Source organism: Lipotes vexillifer, unplaced genomic scaffold (assembly GCF_000442215.2).
Source record: "Lipotes vexillifer unplaced genomic scaffold, Lipotes_vexillifer_v1.1 scaffold348, whole genome shotgun sequence".
Lineage (NCBI taxonomy): Eukaryota > Metazoa > Chordata > Mammalia > Artiodactyla > Lipotidae > Lipotes > Lipotes vexillifer.
Window position 1 is genome coordinate 682,312 of NW_006769335.1, and position 21,265 is coordinate 703,576.

Here is a 21,265-nt window from a genome sequence, read left to right on the forward strand (position 1 = left end):
CAAAAACAATAACTCAAAAAGACATCTACTTTCTTACGTTTATTACAGATTTATTTATAATGGTCAAGACTTGGAAACACCTGAATCTATTGATTGATAAATGGATAAGTTGTTATATGAATACAAAATGGGATATTGTTCATCCATAAAAGGGTGAAATAATGCTGCTTATGACAAAATGGATGTACCTTGAGGGCATACTGCTAAGTGAAATAAGTCAGACAGATAAGACAAATACTGTATGATGTCACCTATCTGTTGAGACTTTTTAAAAAAACTCACAGAAAAAGTCATCAGATAGGTGGCTAACAGAGGTGGGGGAAGAGGTGGAGGAACTGGAAGAAGAAGGCCAAAAGATATAAACTTGCAGTTAAAAAAAAAATACTAAGGATGCAATGTACAACATGATGACTATAAATATATATATATATATATATATATATATATATATATTTAACATCTTTATTGGAGTATAATTCCTTTACAAAGGTGAGTTAGTTTCTGCTCTATAATAAAGTGAATCAGGCCTTATATTTCGGTCTTTAGTCCATTTTGAGCTTATTTTTGGATAGGATGTTATGGAGTGTTCTAATCTCATACTTTTACATATACCTGCCCAGTTTTCAAAACACCACTTATTGAAGAGGCTGTCTTTTCTACACTGTATATTCTTGCCTCCTCTATCAAAGATAAGATGACCATATTGCATGGGTTTATCTCTGGGTTTTCTATCCTGTTCCATTGATCTATATTTCTGTTTTAGTGCCACTACCATACTGTCTTGATTACTGTAGCTTTGTAGTATAGTCTGAAGTCAGGGAGCCTGATTCCTCCAGCTCCATTTTTCGTTCTCAAGATTGCTTTGGCTATTCTGGGTCTTTTGTGTTACCATACAAATTGTGAAATTTTTTGATCTAGTTCTGTGAAAAATGCCAGTGGTAGTTTGATAGGGATTGCATTGAATCTGTAGATTGCTTTGGGTAGTAGAGTCATTTTCACAATGTTGATTCTTCTAATCCAAGAACATGGTATATCTTTCCATCTATTTGTATCGTCTTTAATTTCTTTCATCAGTCTCTTATAATTTTCTGCATACAGATCTTTTGTCTCCTTAGGTAGGTTTACTCCGAGATATTTTATTCTTTTTGTTGCAGTGGTAAATGGGAGTGTTTTCTTGATTCCACTTTCAGATTTTTCATCATTAGTGTATAGGAATGCCAGAGATTTCTGTGCATTAATTTTGTATCCTGCTACTTTACCAAATTCATTGATTAGCTCTAGTAGTTTTCTGGTAGCATCGATGGGATTCTCTATGTATAGTATCATGTCATCTGCAAACAGTGACAACTTTACTTCTTCTTTTCTGATTTTGATTCATTTTATTTCTTTTTCTTCTCTGATTGTTGTGGCTAAAACTTCCAAAACTATGCATTGAATAATAGTGGTGAGAGTAGGCATCCTTGTCTTGTTCCTGATCTTACTGGAAATGGTTTCAGTTTTTCACCTGTTGGCTGTGGGTTTGTCATATATGGCCTTTATTATGTTGAGGAAAGTTCCCTCTATGCCTACTTTCTGAGGGGATTTTTTCATAAATGGGTGTTGAATTTTATCAAAAGCTTTCTCTGCATCTATTGAGATGATCATATGGCTTCTCTCCTTCAATTTGTTAATATGGTGTATCATGTTGATTGATTTGCATATATTGAAGAATCCTTGCATTCCTGGATTAAACCCCACTTGATCATGGTGTATGATCCTTTTAATGTGCTGTTGGATTCTGTTTGCTAGTATTTTGTTGACGATTTTTGCATCTGTGTTCATCAGTGATATTGGCCTGTAGTTTTCTTTCTTTGTGACGTCTTTGCCTGGTTTTGGTATCAGGGTGATGTTGGCCTCGTAGAATGAGTTTGCAAGTGTTCCGCCCTCTGCCATATTTTGGAAGAGTTTGAGAAGGATAGGTGTTAGCTCTTCCCTAGATGTTTGATAGAATTCGCCTGTGAAGCCATCTGGTGCTGGGCTATTGTTGGAAGATTTTTAATCACAATTTCAATTTCAGTGCTTGTGATTGGTCTGTTCATATTTTCTATTTCTTCATGGTTTAGTCTCGGCAGGTTGTGCATTTCTAAGAATTTGTCTGTTTCTTCCAGGTTGTACATTTTCTTGGCATAGAGTTGCTTGCAGTAATCTCTTATGATCTTTTGTATTTCAGCAGTGTCAGTTGTTACTTCTTTTTCATTTCTAATTCTATTGATTTGAGTCTTCTCCCTTTTTTTCTTGATGAGTCTGGCTAACGGTTTATCAATTTTGTTTATCTTCTCAAAGAACCAGCTTTTAGCTTTATTGATCTTCGCTCCCATTTCCTTCATTTCTTTTTCATTTATTTCTGATCTGATCTTTATGATTTCTCTCCTTCTGCTAACTTTGGGGGTTTTTGTTCTTCTTTCTCTAATTGCTTTAGGTGCAAGGTTTTGTGGTTTATTTGAGATGTTTCCTGTTTCTTAAGGTAGGGTTGTACAGCTATAAACTTCCCTCTTAGAACTGCTTTTGCTGCATCCCATAGGTTTGGGGTCATTGTGTCTCCCTTGCCATTTGTTTCTAGGCATTTTTTGATTTCCTCTTTGATTTCTTCAGTGATCACTTCATTATTAAGTAGTGGATTGTTTAGCCTCCATTTGTTTGTATGTTTTACAGATCTTTTCCTGTAATTGATATCTAGTCTCATAGCGTTGTAGTCGGAAAAGATACTTGATACAATTTCAATTTTCTTAAATTTACCAAGGATTAATTTGTGGCCCAAGATATGATCTATCCTGGCAAATGTTTCATGAGCACTTGAGAAAAATGTGTATTCTGTTGTTTTTGGATGGAATGTCCTATAAATATCAATTAAGTCCATCTTGTTTAATGTATAATTTGAAGCTTGTGTTTCCTTATTTAATTTCATTTTCAGTGATCTGCCTATTGGTGAAAGTGGGGTGTTAAAGTCCCCTACTATGAATGTGTTACTGTCGATTTCCCCTTTTTTGCCTGTTAGTAGTTGCCTTATGTATTGAGGTGCTCCTATGTTGGGTGCATAAATACTTACAATTGTTATATCTTTTCCTTGGATCAATCATTATGTAGTGTCTTTCTTTGTCTCTTATAATAGTCTTTATTTTAAAGTCTATTTTTTCTGATTTGAGAATTTCTCCTACAGCTTTCTTTTGATTTCCATTTACGTGGAATATCTTTTTCCATCCCCTCACTTTCACTCTGTATGTGTCCGTAGGTCTGAAGTAGATCTCTTGTAGACAGCATATATATGGGTCTTGTTTTCGTATCCAATCAGCCAATCTGTGTCTTTTGGTGGGAGCATTTAATCCATTTACATTTAAGGTAATTATTGATATGTATGTTCCTAGTCCCATTTTCTTAATTGTTTTGGGTTTGTTATTGTAGGCCTTTTCCTTCTTTTGTGTTTGTTGCCTACAGAAGTTCCTTTAGTATTTGTTGTAAAGCTGGTTTTGTGGTGCTGAACTCTCGCAGCTTTTGCTTGTATGTAAAGGTTTTAATTTCTCCATCAATCTGAATGAGATCCTTGCTGGGTAGAGTAATCTTGGTTGTAGGGTTTTCTCCTTCATCAATTTAAATATGTCCTGCCAGTCTCTTCTGGCTTGCAGATATTCTGTGGAAAGACCAGCTGTTATCCTTATGGAGAGTCCCTTGTGTGGTATTTGTTGTTTTTCCCTTGCTGCTTTTAATCTGTTTTCTTTGTATTTAATTTTTCATAATTTAATTTTTGATAGTTTGATTAATATGTGTCTTTGCGTGTTTCTCCTTGTATTTATCCTGTATGGGACTCTCTGTGCTTCCTTGACTTGATTAACTATTTCCTTTCCCATATTAGGGAAGTTTTCAACTATAATCTCTTCAAATATTTTCTCAGTCCCTTTGTTTTTCTCTTCTTCTTCTGAGACCCTATAATTCGAATGTTGGTACGTTTAATGTTGTCTCAGAGGTCTCTGAGACTGTCCTCAGTTCTTTTCATTCTCTTTTCTTTATTCTGCTCTGCAGTAGTTATTTCCTCTCTTTTATCTTCCAGGTCACTTACCTGTTCTTCTGCCTCAGTTATTCTGCTATTCATCCCTTCTAGAGTATTTTTAATTTCACTTATTGTGTTGTTCATCGTTGCTTGTTTCCTCTTTAGTTCTTCTAGGTCCTTGTTAAATGTTTCTTGCATTTCCTCTATTCTATTTCCAAAATTTTTGATCATATTTACTATCATTATTCTGAATTATTTTTCAGGTAGACTGACTATTTCCTCTTCATTTGTTAGGTCTGGTGGGTTTTTACCTCACTCCAAAACACACATCTGCTTTGTGTTTTTTTGTCTTCTCATTCTGCTTATCTTACTGTGTTGGGGGTCTCCTTTTTGCCGGCTGCAGGTTCATAGTTCCCATTGTTCTTGGTGTCTGTTCCGAGTGGCTAAGGTTTGTTCACTGGGTTGTGTAGGTTTCCTGGATGAGGGGACTAGTGCCTGTGTTCTGGTGGATAAGGCTTGATCTTTTCTTTCTGGTGGGCAGGTCCACGCCTGGTGGTGGGTTTTGGGGTGTCTGTAGCCTTATTATGATTTTAGGCAACCTCTCTGCTAATGGGTGGGGTTGTGTTCCTGTCTTGCTAGTTGTTTGGCATAGGATGTCCAGCACTGTAGCTTGATGGTCGTTGAGTGAAGCTGGGTGCTGGTTTTGAGATGGAGATCTCTGGGAGCTTTTTGCAGTTTGATATTATGTGGAACTGGGAGGTCTCTTGTGCACCAGTGTCCTGAACTTGGCCATCCCTCCTCTGAGGCACAGCACCGACTCCTGCCTGTATCACCAAGAGCCTTTCATCACATGGCTCAGAGTAAAAGGGAGAAAAACTACAAAGAAAGAAAGAGGGTAAAATAAAATAAAGTTATTAAAATAAAAAAATAATTATTCAGAAAAAAAATTTTTTTAGAAGTTAAAAAAAAAAAGACAGACGGACAGAAGCCTAGGACAAATGGTGAAAGCAAAGCTATACAGACAAAATATCACACAGAAGCATACACATACACACTCACAAAAATTGGGTAAGGGGTAAAAATAATGTATCTTTCTCTCAAAGTCCACCTCCTTAATTTTGGATGATTCATTATCTATTCAGGTATTCCACAGATGCTGGGTACATCAAGTTGATGGTGAAGATTTAATCCGCTGCTCCTGAGGCTGCTGGGAGAAATTTCCCTTTCTCTTCTTTTTTCGCATAGCTCCTTGGGTTCAGCTTTGGATTTGGCCCTGTCTCTCTGTGTAGGTTGCCTGAGGGCCTCTGTTCTTCACTCAGACATGACGGGGTTAAAGGAGCAGCTGATTAGGGGGCTCTGGTTCACTCAAGCAGTGTGGAGGAAGAGGTATGGAATGCGGGGCGACCCTGCAGCAGCACAGCCCAGCACAACAGCCTGAGGCATGCCGTGTGTTCTCCCGGGGATCTAGTCTCTGGATCACTGGACCCTAGCAGTGGCGGGCTGTACAGGCTTCTGGGAGGGGATGTGTGGATAGTGACCTGTGCTTGCACACAGGCTTCTTGGTGGTTGCAGCAGCAGCCTTAGCGTCTCATGCTTGTCTCTGTGGTCCCTGGTGATAGCCGTAGCTCGGGCCTGTCTCTGGAACTCCGTTTTTTTGTTGTTTTTTTGTTGTTTTTTGGAAATTTAACATTTTTTTTTTTATCTTTAGAAGAATACTATTTTCTAAAATGTCATGGTCTGTCATTTAGGATATTTAACAATATAGCTCCCTTTATTAACTAAAAATTAGCAAATAAATTTATTGCTGTGGAAGAATAGTACATCCTAGTAAAAAGTCCAAGAGTTATCCTGAGCAAATATCAGAAACTTCTAAGTGCTGAGTTTAACCTTTTTTTAGCAATTCTTTGGTACTTTAAGGTGTATTTGTGATATTTAGACATACCTTAGGATATATTAACATGTGCATATGTGTTTTATTAACATGTGTGAAAACAAGTAATCCAAAATTATTCAAGCCATACTTTTACCCACTGCCTATAGCTTTTGACTATACTGCTTTCAAATAATAAAGGTAATGTCTTTTTTTCAAATTCTATTGTTTTTAAGCAATTTGATTATTATTATCATCAAATAATATACCTTGTACTTCTCTTCATGTTTCTTATGAGTTTTTGAATTTGAATCTGTGTGGGTGTATAAATTTCATCAAATTTGGAAAAATTTTGGCTATGAGTTTCTCAAATATATTCTGTCTCCCCATCACTCTCCTCTCTTTTGTTGATTCGAATTACACATTTATTAGGCCTATTGAAGTTGTTTCACAGCTCACTGAAGCTCTGTTCCTTTTCCCCCCATTTTCCCCCTGTATTTAAAATGTTATTTTTTTTTTAGATCTTTATTGGAGTATAATTGCTTTACAATGATGTGCTAGTTTCTGCTTTATAACAAAGTGAATCAGTTATACATATACATATGTTCCCATATCTCTCCCCTCTTGTGTCTCCCTCCCTCCCACCCTCCCTATCCCACCCCTCTAGGTGGTCACAGAGCACCGAGCTGATCTCCCTGTGCTATGCGGCTGCTTCACACCAGCTATCTATTTTACATTTGGTACAGTATATATGTCCGTGCTACTCTCTCACTTTTTCACAGCTTACCTTTACACCTCCCAATATCCTCAAGTCCATTCTCTAGTAGGTGTGTGTCTTTAGTCCTGTCTTACCCCTACGTTCTTCATGACATTTTTTTTCTTAAATTCCATATATATATGTAAGCATATGGTATTTGACTTCCTCTTTCTGACTTACTTCACTCTGTATGACAGACTCTAGGTCTATCTACCTCATTACAAATAGCTCAATTTTGTTTCTTTTTATGGCTGAGCAATATTCCATTGTATATATGTGCCACATCTTCTTTATCCATTCATCCAATGATGGACAGTTAGGTTGTTTCCATCTCTGGGCTATTGTAAATAGAGCTGCAATGAACATTTTGGTACATGACTCTCTTTGAATTATGGTTGTCTCAGGATATATGCTCAGTAGTAGGATTGCTGGGTCATATGGTAGTTCTATTTGTATGTTTTTAAGGAACCTCCATACTGTTCTCCATAGTGGCTGTACCAATACACATACCCACCAGCAGTGCAAGTGTTCCCTTTTCTCCACACCCTCTCCAGCATTTATAATTTCTAGATATTTTGGTGATGGCCATTCTGACTGGTGTGAGATGATATCTCATTGTAGTTTTGATTTGCATTTCTCTAATGGTTAATGATGTTGAGGATACTTTCATGTGTTTGTTGGAAGTCTGAATATCTTCTTGGGAGAGATGTCTATTTAAGTCTTCTGCCATTTTTGGATTGGGTTGTTTGTTTTTTCGTTATTGAGTTGCATGAGCTGCTTATAAATTTTGGAGATTACTCCTTTGTCATTTGCTTCATTTGCAAATATTTTCTTTCATTTTGAGGGGTGTCTTTTGACCTTGTGTATGGTTTCCTTTGCGGTGCAAAAGCTTTGAAGTTTCATTAGGTCCCAATTGTATATTTTTGTTTTTATTTCCATTTCTCTAGGAGGTGGGTCAAAACGGATCTTGCTGTGATTTATGTCATAGAGTGTTCTGCCTATGTTTTCCTCTAAGAGTATGATAGTTTCTGCCTTTATATTTAGGTCTTTAATCCACTTTGTGCTTATTTTTGTGTATGGTGAAAACGAGTGATCTAATCTCATACTTTTGTATGTACCTGTCCAGTTTTCCCAGCACCACTTATTTAAGAGGCTATCCTTTCTCCACTGTACATTCCTGACTCCTTTATCAAAGATAAGGTGACCATACGTGTGTGGGTTTATCTCTGGGCATTCTATCCTTTTCCATTGATCTATATTCCTGCTTTTGTGCCAGAGCCATACTGTCTTGATTACTGTAACCTTGTAGTATAGTCTGAAGTCAGGGAGCCTGATTCCTCCAGTTCCGTATTTCATTCTCAAGATTGCTTTGGCTACTCGGGGTCTTTTGTGTTTCCATACAAATTATGAAATATTTTGTCTTAGTTCTGTGACAAATGCAGGTGGTAGTTTGATAGTGATTGCATTGAATCTGTAGATTGCTTTGAGTAATAGAGTCATTTTTACAACGTTGTTTCTTCCAATCCAAGAACATGGTATATCTCTCCACCTATTTGTATCATCTTTAATTTATTTCATCAGTATCTTATAATTTTCTGCATACAGGTCTTTTGTCTCCTTAGATAGATTTATTCCTAGATATTTTATTCTTTTTGTTGTAATGGTAAATGGGAGTGTTTTCTTGATTTCACTTTCAGATTATTCATCGTTAGTGTATGGGAATGCCAGAGATTTCTGTGCATTAATTTTCTATCCTGCTACTTTACCAGATTCATTGATTAGCTCTAGTAGTTTTGTGGTAGCATCTTTAGGATTCTCTATGTATAGTATCATGTCATCTGCAAACAGTGGCAACTTTACTTCTTCTTTTCCAATTTGTATTCCATTTATTTCCTTTTCTTCTCTGATCACTTTGGCTAAAACTTCCAAAACTATGTTGAATAAGAGTAGTGAGAGTGGGCAACCTTGTTCTGTTCCTGATCTTAGTGGAAATGCTTTCAGTTTTTTACCATTGAGGATGATGTTGGCTGTTGGTTTGTCATATATGGCCTTTATTATGTTGAGGAAAGTTCCCTTTATGCCTACTTTCTGGTGGGTTTTTATCATAAATGGGTGTTGAATTTTGTCAAAATCTTTCTCTGCATCTATTGAGATGACCATAAAGTTTTTCTCGTTCAGTTTGTTAACATGGTATATCACATTGATTGATTTGTGTATGTTGAAGAATCCTTGCATTCCTCGAATAAACCCCACTTGATCATGGTGCATGATCCTTTTAGGGTGCTGTTGGATTCTGTTTGCTAGTATTTTCTTGACAATTTTTGCATATATGTTCATCAGTGATATTGGACTGTAGTTTTCTTTCTTTGTGTCGTCCTTGTCTGGTTTTGGTATCAGCATGATGGTTGTAGAATGAGTGTGGGAGTGTTTTTCCCTCTGCTATATTTTGGAAGAGTTTGAGAAGGATACGTGTTAGCTCTTTTCTAAATGTTGGATAGAATTCACCTGAAGCTATCTGGTCCTGGGTTTTGTTTGTTGGAAGATTTTTAATTACAGTTTCAATTTCAGTGCTTGTGATTGGTCTGTTCATATTTTCTATTTCTTCCTGATTCAGTCTTGGCAGGTTGTGCATTTCTAAGAATTTGCCCATTTCTTCCAGGTTGTCCATTTTATTGGTATAGAGCTGCTTGTAGTAACCTCTCATAATCTTTTGTATTTCTGCAGTGTCAGTTGTTACTTCATCTTCATTTCTAATTCTATTGATTTGAGTCTTCTCCCTTTTTTTCTTGATGAGTCTGGATAACGGTTTATCAATTTTGTTTATCTTCTCAAAGAACCAGCTTTTAGTTTTATTGATCTTTGCTATTTTTCATTCATTTCTTTTTCATTTATTTCTGATCTAATTTTTATGATTTCTTTCTTTCTGGTAACTTTGGGGTTTTTTTGTTCTTCTTTCTCTAATTGCTTTAGATGTAAGGTTAGCTTGTTTATTTGAGATGTTCCCTGTTTCTTAAAGTTGGATTTTATTGCCAAAAAGTTCCCTCTTAGAACTGCTTTTGCTGCATTCCATAGGTTATGGGTCATTGTGTCTCCATTTTCATTTGTTTCTAGGTATTTTTTGGTTTCCTCTTTCATTTCTTCAGTGATCACTTCGTTAAGTAGTGTATTGTTTAGCCTCCATGTGTTTGTATTTTTTACAGATATTTTCCTGTAATTGATATCTAGTCTCATGGCGTTGTGGTTGGAAAAGATACTTGATACAATTTCAGTTTTATTCAATTTACCAAGGCTTGATTTGTGACCAAAGATATGATCTATCCAGGAGAATGTTCCATGAGCACTTGACAAAAATGTGTATTCTGTTGTTTTTGGATGGAATGTCCTATAAATATCAATTAAGTCCATCTCGTTTAATGTATCACGTAAAGCTTATGTTTCCTTCTTTATTTTTATTTTGCATGATCTGTCCATTGGTGAAAGTGGTGTTTTAAAGTCCCCTGCTATGAATTTGTTCCTGTCGATTTCCCCTTTTATGGCTGTTAGTAGTTGCCTTATGTATTGAGGTGTTCCTATGTTGGGTGTATAAATATTTACAATTTTTATATCTTCTTCTTAGATTGATCCCTTGATCATTATGGAGTGTCCTTCTTTGTCTCTTGTAGTAGACTTTATTTTAAAGTCTATTTTGTCTGATATGAGAATTGCTACTCCAGCTTTCTTCTGGTTTCAATTTGCATGGAGTATCTTTTTCCATCCCCTCACTTTCAGTCTGTATGTGTCCCTATGTCTGAAGTGGGTCTCTTGTAGACAGCATATATATGGGCTTTGTTTTTGTATCCATTCAGCCAATATGTGTCTTTTGGTCGGAGCATTTAGTCCATTTACATTTAAGGTAATTATCAATATGTATGTTCCTATTCCCATTTTCTTAATTGTTTTGAGTTAGTTATTGTAGATCTTTTCCTTCTCTTGTGTTTCTTGCCTAGAGAAGTTCCTTTAGGGTTTGTTGTAAAGCTGGTTTCATGGTGCTGAACTGTCTCAGCTTTTGCTTGTCTGTAAATATTTTAATATCTCCACCAAATTTGAATGAGATCTTGGTGAATAGAATAATCTTGGTTGCAGGTTTTTCTCCTTCATCACTTTAAATATGTCCTACCAGTCCCTTGTGGCTTGCAGAGTTTCTGCTGAAAGATCAGCTGTTAACCTAATGTGGATTCACTTGTGTTTTATTTGTTTTTTTTCCCTTCTGCTTTTAATATGTGTTCTTTGTATTTAATTTTTGACAGTTTGATTAATATGTGTCTTGGCATATTTCTCCTTAGATTTATCCTGTATGGGACTCTCTGTTCTTCCTGGACTTGATTAACTATTTCCTTTCCCATATTAGGGAAGTGTTCAACTGTAATCTCTTTGAATATTTTCTCATGCCCTTTGTTTTTCTCTTCTTCTTCTGGAACCCCTATAATTCCAATGTTGGTGCATTTAATCTTGTTCCAGAGATCTCTGAGACTGTCCTCAGTTCTTTTCATTCTTTTTTCTTTATTCTGCTCTGCAGTTGTTTTTTCCACTATTTTGTCTTCCACATCAATTTTCCGTTATTCTGCCTAAGTTATTCCATTATTGATCCCATCTAGAGTATTTTTAATTTCATCTATTTTGTTGTTCATCGTTGCTTGTTTCATCTTTATTTCTTCTAGGTCCTTGTTAAATGTTTCTTGCATTTTCTGTATTCTATTTCAAGATTTTGTATCATCTTTACTAACATTATTCTGAATTGTTTTTCAGGTAGACTGCATATTTCCTCTTCATTTGTTAGGTCTGGTGGGTTTTTATCTTGCTCCTTCATCTGCGGTGTGTTTTTCTGTCTTCTCATTTTGCTTATCTTATTGTCTTTTGGTTCTCCTTTTTGCAGGCTGCTGCTTCGTAGTTCCCATTGATTTTGGTGTCTGTTCCCAGTGGCTAAGGTTTTTTCAGTGGGTTGTGTAAGATTCCTTGTGGAGAGGAGAAGTACCTGTCTTCTGGGGGATGAGGCCAGATCTTTTCTTTCTGGTGGGCATGTCCACGTCTGGTGGTATGTTTTCAGGTGTCTGTGGACTTATGATTTTAGGCAGCTTCTCTGCTAATGGGTGGTGTTGTGTTTCTGTCTTGCTAGTTGTTTGGAATAGGGTGTCCAGCACTGTAGCTTGCTGGTCGTTGAGTGAAGCTTTGTACTGATGTTGAGATGGAGATCTCTGAGAGATTTTCATTGTTTGACATTATGTGGAGTTGGGAGGTCTCTTGTGGACCAGTGTCTTGAAGTAGACTCTCCCACCTCAGAGGAACAGCACTGACTCCTGGCTGCAGCTACAAGGGGCTTTCATGCACATGGCTCAGAATAACAGAGAGAAAGAGTAGAAAGAAAGAAAGAAAGAAAAATAAATAAATAAAGAAAGAAAGAAAGAAAGAAAGAAAGAAAAAGAAAGAAAGGAAGAAAGATAGAAAGAAAGGAGGGAGAGAGGGAGGAAGGAAGGAAGGAAGGAAGGAGGGAAGGAAGGAAAGAAAGAAAGAAAGAAAGAAAGAAAGAAAGAAAGAAAGAATATAAAATAAAGCAAGATAAAATAAAATAAATTTGTTAAAATAAAAATAATTATTAAGAAAAGAAATTTTTAAAGAAATAAAAAGGGCAGATAGAACCCTAGGACAAATGGTGGAAGCAATGCTATACAGACAAAATCTCACACAGAAGCATACACATACACACTCACAAAAAGAGAAAAAGGGGAATAAAAATAAAATTTGCTCTTAAAGTCCACCTTCTCAATTTGGTATGATTCGTTGTCTATTCATGTATTCCACAGATGCAGCATACATCAAATTGATTGTGAAGCTTTAATCTGCTGCTTTGGAGCCTTCTGGGATAGCTTTACCTTTCCCTTGTTTGTTCTCACAGCCCCCAGGTCTCAGCTTTGGATTTGACTCTGCCTCTGCATGTAGGTTGCCGGAGGTCGTCTGTTCTTCGCTCAGACAGGATTGGGTTAAAGGAGCAGCTGCTTCGGGAACTCTGGCTCACTCAGGCCGGGGGGAGGGAGGGGTACGGAGTGCAGGGCAAGCCTGCAGTGGCAATGGCGGGTGTGACGCTGCACCAGCCTGAATCGTGCCATGCGTTCTCCTGGAGAGGTTGTCCCTGAACCCGGGATGCTGGCAGTGGCGGGCTGAACAGGCTCCCTGAAAGGGGGGTGTGGATAGTGGCCTGTGCTCGCACACAGGCTTCTTGGTGGTGGCAGCAGCAGCCTTAGCGTCTCGTGCCCGTCTCTGGTGTCTGCACTTTTATCCGCGGCTCGCGCCCGTGTCTGGAACTCCTTTAAGCAACGCTCTTAATCCCCTCTCCTAGTGCACCAGGAAACAAAGAGGGAAGAAAAAGTCTCTTGCCTCTTCCACAGATCCAGACTTTTCCCCGGACTCCCTCCTGGCTAGCGGTGGTGCACTAAACCCCTACAGGCTGTGTTCACGCCGCCAACCCCAGTCCTCTCCCTGTGCTCCAACCGAAGCCCAAGCCTCAGCTCCCAGCACCGCCCGCCCCAGTGGGTGAGCTGACAAGCCTCTCGGCCTGGTGAGTGCCATACGGCACCAATCCTATGTGCGGGAATCTCTCCGCTTTGCCCTCTGCAGCCCTTTTGCTGAGCTTTCCTCCATGGCACCAAAGCTTTCCCACTCCACCACATGCAGTCTCCGTCCGTGAAGGGGCTCCTAGCGTGTGGAAACCTTTCCTCCTTCACAGCTCCCTCCCACTGGTGCAGGTCCCATCCCTATCCTTTTGTCTCTGTTTATTCTTTTTTCTTTTGCCCTACCCAGGTACGTGAGGAATTTCTTGCCTTTTGGGAGGTCTGAGGTCTTCTACCAGCGTTCAGTAAGTGTTCTGTAGGAGTTGTTCCACGTGTAGATGTATTTCTGGTGCATCTGTGGGGATGAAGTTGATCTCCGCATCTTACTCTTCCGCCATCTTACCCTCCTCCCTGGAACTCCTTTAAGCAGCACTCTTAATCCCCTCTCCTCACACACCAGGAAACAAAGAGGGAAGAAAATGTCTCTTGCCTCTTAGGCAGGTCCAGACTTATTCACGGACTGCCTCCCGGCTAGCCGTGGTGCTCTAACCCCTTCAACCTCGATACATGCCGCCAGTACTTTCCCTGTGACCCGACCAAAGCCCGAGCCTCAGCTCCCAGACCTTGCCCACCCCAGCGGGTGAGAAAATTAGCCTCTTAAGTTGGTGAGTGATGGTCGTCACGTATCATCTGTGTGGGAATTTCTCCACTTTGTCCTCCGCACCCCTATTGCTGCACTCTCCTCCTTGGCTCAGAAGCTTCCCCCCTCCGCCACCCACAGTCTACACCCAGGAAGGAGCTTCCTAGTGTGTGGAAGCCTTTCCTTTTTCACAGCTCCCTCCCAGTGGTGCATGTCCCATCCCTATTCTTTTGTCTCTGTTTTTTCTTTTTTCTTTTGCCCTACCCAGATACCTGGGGAGTTTCTTGCCTTTTGGGAGGTCTGATGTCTTCTGCCAGCATTCAGTGGGTGTTCTACAGGAGCAGTTCCACATGTGGATGGATTTCTGATGAATCTCTGGGGAGGAAGGTGATATCCGTGTCTTACTCTTCCACCTTCTTCCTAGAGGAGCCCAAAGTCTCAAGCATTTATTGTTTGAAGACTTTTTAATGATGACCATTCTGACTGGTGTGAGATGACATCTGATTGTAGTTTTGATTTGCATTTCTCTCATGATTAATGATGTTGAGCATTCATTCATGTGTTTGTTGGCAATCAGTATATCTACTTTGGAGAAATGTCTATTTAGGTCTTCTGCCCATTTTTCGATTGAGCTGTTTGGTTTTTTTTTGATACTGACCTGCGTGAGCTGCTTGTAAATTTTGGAGATTAATCCTTTGTTAGTTGCTTCATTTGCAAATATTTTCTCCCATTCTGAGGGTTGTCTTTTCACCTTGCTTATGGTTTCCATTGCTCTGCAAAAGTTTTTAACTTTCATTAGGTCCCATTTGTTTATTTTTGTTTTTATTTCTATTTCACTAAGAGGTGGGTCAAAAAGGATCTTGCTGTGATTTATGTCATAGAGTGTTCTGCCTATGTTTTCCTCTAAGTGTTTGATAGTATCTGGCCTTACATTTAGATCTTTAATCCATTTTCCATTTATTTTTGTGTATGGCATTAGGGGGTGCTCTAATTTCATTCTTTTACATGTAGCTGTCCATTTTTCCCAGCACCACTTATTGAAGAGGCTTTCTTTTCTCCACTGTACATACTTTCCTCCTTTATCAAACATAAGGTAACCATATAAGTGTGGGTTTACCTCTGTGCTTTCTATCCTGTTCCATTGATCTGTATTTCTGTTTTTGTGCCAGTACCATACTGCCTTGTTTACTGTAGCTTTGTAGTATCCTCTAAAGTCAGGGAGCCTGATTCCTCCAGCTCCGTTTTTCTATCTCAACATTCCTTTGGCTATTTGGGGTCTTTTGTGTTTCCACACAAATTGTGAAATTTTTTTTCTAGTTCTGCAAAAAATGCCAGCGGTAGTTTGTTAGGGATTGCATTGAATCGGTAGATTGATTTGGGTAGTAGATTCATTTACACAATGTTAATTCTTCCATTCCAAGAACATGGTCTATCTCTCCATCTCTTTGTATCATCTTCAATTTCTTTCATTGGTGTCTTACAATTTTCTTGTATACAGGTCTTTTGTCTCCTTATGTAGGTTTATTCCTACAGATTTTATTTTTTCTGTTGCAATGGTAAATGGGAGTGTTTCCTTAATTTCACTTTCAGATTTTTCATTGTTAGTGTATAGGAATGCCAGAGATTTCTGTGCGTTAATTTTGTATCCTGATACTTTACCAAATTCATTGATTAGCTCTAGTAGTTTTCTGGTAGCATCTTTAGGATTCTCTATGTATAGTATCATGTCATCTGCAAACAGTGACAGCTTTACTTCTTCTTTTCCAATGTACATTCCTTTTATTTCTTTTTGTTCTCTGATTGCTGTGACTAAAAGTTCCAAAAGTATGTTAAATAGTGTTGAGAGTGGGCAAACTTGTCTTGTTCCTGATTGTAGGGGAAATGGTTTCAGTTTTTCACCATTGAGGATGGTGTTGGCTGTGGGTTTGTCATATATGGCCTTTATTATGTTGAGGAAAGTTCTCTCTATGCGTACTCTCTGGAGGGTTTTTATCATACATCGGTGTTGAATTTTCTCAAAAGCTTTCTCTGCATCTACTGAGATGATCATATGGTTTTTACCCATTAATTTGTTAATATGGTGTATCACGTTGATTGATTTGCATATATTGAAGAATCCTTGTATTCCTGGGATAAACCCCATTTGATCATGGTGTATAATCCTTTTAATATGCTGTTGGATTCTGTTTGCTAGTATTTTGTTGACGATTTTTGCATCTATGTTCATCAGTGATATCGGCCTGTGGTTTTCCTTCTTTTGTGACATCCTTGCCTGGTTTTTGTGTCAGGGTGATGTTGGCCTCGTAGAATGAGTTTGGCAGTGTTCCCCCCTCTGCTCTATTTTGGAAGAGTTTGAGATGGATATGTGTTAGCTCTTCTCTAAACGTTTGACAGAATTCACCTGTGAAGCCATATGGTCCTGGGCTTTTGTTTGTTGGAAGATTTTTAATCACAGTTTCAATTTCAGTGCTTGTGATTGGTCTGTTCATATTTTCTATTTCTTCCTGATTCAGTCTTGGCAGCTTGCACCTTTCTAAGAATTTGTCCATTTCTTCCATGTTGTTCATTTTATTGGCATAGAGTTGCTTGTAGTAATCTCTCATGATCTTTTGTATTTCTGTAGTGTCAGTTGTTACTTCTCCTTTTTCATTCCTAATTCCATTGAGTTGAGTCTTCTCTTTTTTTTCATTGATGAGTCTGTTTTATCAATTTTGTTTATCTTCTCAAAGAACCAGCTTTTAGTTTTATTGATCTTTGCTATCATTTCTTTCATTTCTTTTTCATTTATTTTGGATCTGTTCTTTATGATTTCTTTCCTTCTGCTAACATTGGGGAAATTTTGTTCTTCTTTCTCCTATTGCTTTATGTGTAAGGTTAAGTTGTTTATTTGAGATGTTTCCTGTTTCTTTATGTAGGATTTTATTGCTATAAACTTCCCTCTGAGAGCTGCTTTTGTTGCATCCCATAGGCTTTGGGTTGTCATGTTTTCATTGTCATTTGTTTATAGGTATTTTTTTGATTTCCTCTTTGATTTCTTCAGTGATCTCTTGGTTTTTAAGTCATTTATTTTTTAGCCTCCATATATTTTTTTTTATTGCAGACTTTTCCTGGTAATTGATATCTAATCTCATAGTGTTGTTATTGGAAAAGATACTTGATATGATTTCAATTTTCTAAAATTTACCAAGGCTTGATTTGTGACCCCGGATATGATATATCCTGGAGAATGCTCCATGAGCAGCTGAGAAGAAAGTTTATTCTCTTGCTTTTTGATGGAATGTCCTATAAATATCAATTAAGTCCATCTAGTTTAATGTATCATTTAAAGCTTGTGTTTCCTTATTTATTTTCATTTTGGATGATCTGTCCATTGCTGAAAGTGGGTTTTTAAAGTACTCTACTATGATTGTTTTACTGTCAAGTTCTCCTTTTATGGCTGTTAGTATTTGCCTTATGTATTGAGGTGCTTCTATGTTGGGTGCATAAATATTTACAATTGTTATATCTTCTTGGATTGATCCCTTGATCACTATGGAGTTTCCTTCTTTGTCTCTTGTAATAGAGTTTGATTTAAAGTCTATTTTGTCAGATATGAGAATTGCCACTCCAGCTTTCTTTTGCTTTCCAGTTGCATGGAATATCTTTTTACACCCCCTCATTTTCAGTCTGTATGTGTCCCGAGTGTGAAGTGGGTCTCTTGTAGACAGCTTATATATGGGTCTTGTTTTTCTATCCAATCAGCCAGTCTATTTCTTTTGGTTGGATCATTTAATCCATTTACATTTAAGGTAATTATTGATATGTATATTTCTATTATCATTTTCTTAATTGTTTTGGGTTTGTTATTGTAGATGTTTTCCTTCTCTTGTGTTTCCTGCCTACAGAAGTTCCTTTAGCATTTGTTGTAAAGCTCGTTTGGTGGTGCTAAATTCTCTTAGCTTTCGCTTGCCTTTAAAGGTTTTAATTTCTCCATCAAATCTGAATGCGATCCTTGCTGGGTAGAGTAACTGTGTTTGTAGGTTTTTGCCTTTCATCTCTTTAAATATGTCCTGTTACTCCCTTCAGAGTTTCTGCTGAAAGATCAGCTGTTAACCTTATGGAGATTCCCTTGTGTGTTTGTTGTTTTCCCATGCTGCATTTAATATTTTTTCTTTGTATTTATTTTTTGATAATTTGATTAATATGTGTCTTTGCGTGTTTTTCCTTGGATTGATTCTGTATGGGACTCTCTGCTTCCTGGACTTGATTAATTATTTTCTTTCCTATATTAGGGAAGTTTTCAACTATAATCTCTTCAAATATTTTCTCAGTCCCTTTCTTTTTCTCTTATTCTTCTGGGACCCCTATAATTCAAATTTTGCTGTGTTTATTGTTGTTCCAGAGGTCTCTGAGACTGTCCTCAGTTCTTTTAATTCTTTTTTCTTTATTCTGCTCTGCAGTAGTTATTTCCACTCTTTTATCTTCCAGGTCACTTATCCATTCTTCTGCCTCAGTTATTCTGCTATTGATCCCATCTAGAGAATTTTTAATTTCATTTATTGTGCTGTTCATCACAGTTTGTTTGCTCTTTAGTTCTTCTAGGTCCTTGTTAACTGCTTCTTGCATTTTGTCCATTCTATTTCCAAGATTTTAGATCATCTTTCCTATGATTTTTCTGAATTCTTTTTCAGGTTGACTTCCTATTTCCTCTTCATTTGTTAGGTCTAGTGGGTGTTTACCTTGCCACTTCAACTGTGTATTTCTCTGTGTTCTAATTTTGCTTAACCTACTGTGATTGGGGTGTCCTTTTCGCAGGCTGCAGTTTCGTAGTTCCCATTGTTTTTGGTGTCTGCCCCCAGTGGCTAAGGTTGGTTCAGTGGGTTGTGTAGGCTCCCTAGTGGAGGGGACTATTGCCTGTGTTCTGGTGGATGAGGCTGGATTTTGTCTTTCTGCTGGGCAGGTCCATGTCTGGTGGTTTGTTTTGTGGTGTCTGTGTCCTTATTATGATTTTAGGCAGCCTCTCTGTTAATGGGTGGGGTTGTTTCTGTCTTGCTAGATGTTTGGCATAGGGTGTCCCGCACTTTAGCTTGCTGGTCGTTGAGTGGAGCTGGGTCTTGGTGTTGAGATGGAGATCTCTGGGAGGTTTTGGCCTTTTGATATAACATGGAGCTGAGAGGTCTCTTGTGGACCAATGTCCTGAACTTGGGTCTCCCACTTCAGAGGCACAGCCTTGACTCCTGGCTGGAGCACCAAGAGCCTGTCATCTGTGTGGCTCAAAATAAAAGGGAGAAAAGAAAGAAAGAAGAAGTTAAAATAATATAAAATAATTAAAATAAAAAATAATTATCAAAAAAATTTTAAGTAATTAAAATAAAGAAAAAGAATGAAAGAAGAGAGCAACCAAACTAGAAAACAAATCCACCAATGATAACAAGCTCTAAAAACTATACTAAAAAAAACAAAAAGGACAGACAGAACCCTAGGACAAATGGTAAAACCAAAGCTATATGGAAAAAATCACATACAGAAGCATACACATAAACACTCACAAAAAGAGAAAAAGGGAAAAAAAAATATATATAGTTGCTCCCAATGTCCACCTCCTCCATTTGAGATGATTCATTGTCTATTCAAGTATTCCACTGATGCAGGGTACATCAAGCTGATTGCGGAGATGTAATCCACTGCTCCTGAGGCTGCTGTGAGAAATTTCCCTTTCTCTTATTTTTTCGCACATCTCCTGGGGTTCAGCTTTAGATTTGGCCCTGCCTCTGTGTGTAGATCGCCTGAGGGCCTCTGTTCTTCACTCAGACAGGACGGGGTTAAAGGAGCAGCTGATTCGGGGGCTCTGTCTCACTCAGGCAGTGGGGAGGGAGAGGTACAGAATGCGGCGTGAGCCTGCAGCAGCAGAGCCCAGCATAACGTTGCAACATCCTGAGGCGTGCTGTGTGTTCTCCTGGGGAACTAGTCCCTGGATCATGGGACCTTGGCAGTGGCAGGCTGTACAGGTTTCTGGTAGGGGAGGTGTGGATAGTGACCTGTGCTTGCACACAGCCTTTTTCATGACTGCAGCAGCAGCCTTAGAGTCTCATACTCGTCTCTGTGGTCCCTGCTGATAGCAACATCTTGCGCCGGTCTCTGGAGCTCCTTTAAGCAGCACTTTTAATCCCCTCTCCTTGCGCACCAGGAAACAAAGAGGGAAGAAAAAGTCTCTTGCCTCTTCCGCAGGTCCAGAATTGTTCCTGGACTCCCTCCCAGCTAGCTATGGCGCACTAGCTCCCTTCAGGCTGTGTTCATGCAGCCAACCCCAATCCTCTTCCTGGCATCCGACCTCCGAAGCCAGAGCCTCAGCTCCCAGCCCCCACTCTTCCGGTGGGTGAGCAGACAAACTTCTCTGGCTGGTGAGTGCTGGTCAGCCCCAATTTTCTCTTCGGGAATCTCTCCGCTTTGCCCTCCACGTCCCTGTTGCACTCTCCTCCGTGGCTCCGAAGCTTCCTCCCTCCGTCACCCGCAGCCTCCGCCCGTGATGGGCCTTCCAAGTATGTGGAAACATTTCCTCCTTCACAGCTCCCTCTCAGTGGTGCAGGTCCCGTCCTTATTCTTTTGTCTCTGCTTTTTTCTTTTTTCTTTTGCCCTACCCAGTTATGTGGGGGAATTTCTTGCCTTTTGGGAGGTCTGTGGTCTTTTGCCAGCCTTGAGTAGGTGTCCTCTAGGAGTTGTTCCACATGTAGATGTATTTCTGCTGTATTTGTGGGGAGGAAGGTTTTCTCCACATCTTACTCTTCCACCATCTTGAAGCTCCTCTCCAATGATGACTATATTTAATGTTGCTAAATGGTATACTTGTAAGTAGTTCTCATCACAAGGGAAAAGAAAATTATTTACTTTCTTTTGGTATCTATATGTGATAATCCATGTTAGCTAAACTTATTATGGTAATGATTTCACAATAAATGTGAGGCAAGTCATTATGTTGTACACCTTAAACTTATACAGTGCTTTATGTCAATTATATCTCAATAAAACTGAATAAAAGAAACACTATTGATTTCTGCATGTTGATTTTGTATCCTGTAGCTTTACTGAACTTATTCATTGGATCTTAGGTCATTTAATGGTGTCTTTAGGATTTTTTATAAAGTCATGTCATCTGCAAATAGAGCCAATTTTACTCCTTTTTTTTCCACTTGTGATGCCATTTTTTTTCTTTGCCTGATTGCTCTGGCTAGGACTTTCAGCACTATGTTGGAGAAGTAAGAATAGGTACCCTTGTCTTGTTCCTGATCTTAGAAGAAAACTTTCAAATTTTCACCATGGAGTATGACGTTTGCTGTGGGCTTGTCCAATAAGGTCTTTATTATTTTGAGATGTGTTCCTTGTATACCTAATTTGTTGAGAGTTTTTATCATTGAGTGGA